Here is a 2345-nt window from a genome sequence, read left to right as displayed (position 1 = left end):
TATTAAAGAAAGAAAGAAGAAAGAAACAAAGAAAAAAATAAAGAAAGAAAGAAAGAAAAAAGAAGGAAAGAAAGAAAGAAAAAAAAAGAACGAAAGAAAGAAAAAAGAAAGAAAAAAGAAAGGAAAAAAGAAAGAAAGTACGAAAGAAAGAAAAAAGAAAGAAAGAAAGAAAGAAAGAACGAAAAAAAGAAAGTCATGAAGAAAAAAGAAAGAAAAAGAAAGAAAGAAAGAAGAATGAAAGAAGAGTGAAAAAAAGAAAGAAAGAGAACAGAAAGAAAAAAGAAAGAATGTAAAAAAGAAAAAAGGAAGAAAAAAAGAAAGTAGGAAAGAAAGAAAGAAAGAAAGAAAAAAGAAGAGAGAAAGAAAGAAAGAAAAAGCAAAGAAAAAAGAAAGAAAAAGAAATAAAGAAAGAAGATAGAAAGAAAAAAGTAGGAAAGAGGTAAGGAAAGAAAGAAAGAAAGAAAGAAATTCAAAAAAAAAAAAAGAAAGAAAGAAAGAGAGAAAGTAGGAACAAAAAAAATAGAGAAATAAAGTAGGAAGAAAGAAACTAGGAAATAAAGAGAGAAAGAAAAAAAGGAAAGAAAGAAAGAAAGAAAAAAGAAACAAAGAAAGAAACAAGAAAGAAGAAAGAAAGATAAAAGAAAGAAACAGAAAGAAAGAAGAAAGAAAGAAAGAAAAAAAAAGAAAGAAAGAAAGAAGAAAGAAAGAAAGAAAAAGAGAGAAGTAGTAAAGAAATAAAGAAAGTAATAAAGAAAGAAAGTAGGAAAGAAAGTAGGAAAGAAAGAAAGAAAGAAAGAAAGAAAGAAAGAAAGAAAGAAAGAAAGAAAGAAAGAAAGAAAGAAAGAAAGAAAGAAAGAAAGAAAGAAAGAAAGAAAAAAAGAATGAGAGAAAGAAAGAAAGGAAGAAAGAAAAAAAGAGAGAAAGAAACAAAGAGAGAAAGAAAAAAAAGAGAAAAAAGAAAAAAGAAAAAAGAAAGAAATTAAAAATGAAATAAGGAAAGAAAGTAAGAAAGAAGAAAGTAAATAGAAAAAAAGAATAAAAAGAAAGAGAAAATGAAAGAAAGAAGAAACAAAAAAAGAGAGAAAGAAATTAAAAAACAAATAAGAAAGAAAGAAAGGAAAAGGAAAGAAAGAACAAAGAAAGAAAAAAGAAAGAAAGAGAGAAAGAAGGAAGAAAGAAAGAAATTTAAAAATAAAGAAAGAAGGAAAGACGAAAGAAAGGAAAAAGAAAGAAAGAAAAAATAGAAATAAGAAATTAGAAAAAAGAAAGAAATTAACAAAAAAGAAAGAAAGAAAGAAAAAAGAAAGAAAAAAGAGAGAAAGAAATTTAAAAAAAGAAAGAAAGAAAGAAGAAAGAAATTAAAAACAAAGAAAGAAAGAAGAAAGAAAGAAAGAAGAAAGAAAGAAAAAGAAAGAAAGACGAAAGAAAGAAAGATGAAAGAATGAAAGACGTGAGAAAGAAAGACGAGAGAAAGAAATATGAAAGAAAGAAACACGTGAGAAAGAAAAAAGAAAGAAAGAAAAAAGACAGAAAGAAATTAAAAAAGAAAGAAAGAAAGAAAGAAAGAAATTAAAAAAGAAAGATAAACAAATAAAATTTTTTTTAATATCTTTCTTTTTCCTTTCTTTTTTCTTTCTTCTTTCTTGCTTTATTTCTTTCTTTCCTACTTTCTTTCTTTTTTAATTTCTTTCTTTTTTCTTTATTTCTGTTTTCTTTCTTTCTTCATTCTTTCATTCATTTTTAATTTATTTCTTTCTCTTCTTTTTCTTTTTTCTTTGATTTTTTTCTTTCTTTCGTTTCTTCTTTCTTTCTTATTTCCCTTTTTCTTTCTTTCTTTCTTTCTTTTTTCTTTCTTTTTTTTCTGTCTTTTTTATTTTTTCTTTCTTTTTCCTTTCTTCTTTCTTCTTTCTTTCCTTCTTTCTATCTTTCATTTTTTCTTTCTTTCTTTAATTTCTTTCTTTCTTTCTTGTTTCATTCTTTCTTCTTTATTTCTTTTTTTCTTTCTTTCCTACTTTCTCTCCTTCTTTCCTACTTTCTTTCCTTCTTACTTTCTTTCTTTCTTTTTTCTTTCTTTTTTATTTTTTCTTCCTTTTTTCTTCTTTTTTCATTCTTTCTTACTTTCTTTCTTTTTTCTTTCTTTCTTTAATCTCTTTCTTTCGTTCTTTTTTCTTTCTTTCTTTTTTCTTTCTTTCTTTCTTAATTTCTTTCTTTTTTCTTTCTTTCTTTCCTACTTTCTTTCTTTCTTTCTTTCTCTTTAATTTTTTCTTTCTTTTTTCTTCTTTCTCTCTCTCGTTCTTTCTTGCTTTCTTTCTTTTTTCTTTCTTTTTATTTTTCCTTCCTTTTTT

The sequence above is a fragment of the Columba livia genome, chromosome 23 (assembly GCF_036013475.1).
Source record: "Columba livia isolate bColLiv1 breed racing homer chromosome 23, bColLiv1.pat.W.v2, whole genome shotgun sequence".
In the NCBI taxonomy this organism is placed as follows: domain Eukaryota; kingdom Metazoa; phylum Chordata; class Aves; order Columbiformes; family Columbidae; genus Columba; species Columba livia.
This window is presented reverse-complemented; position numbering follows the sequence as displayed.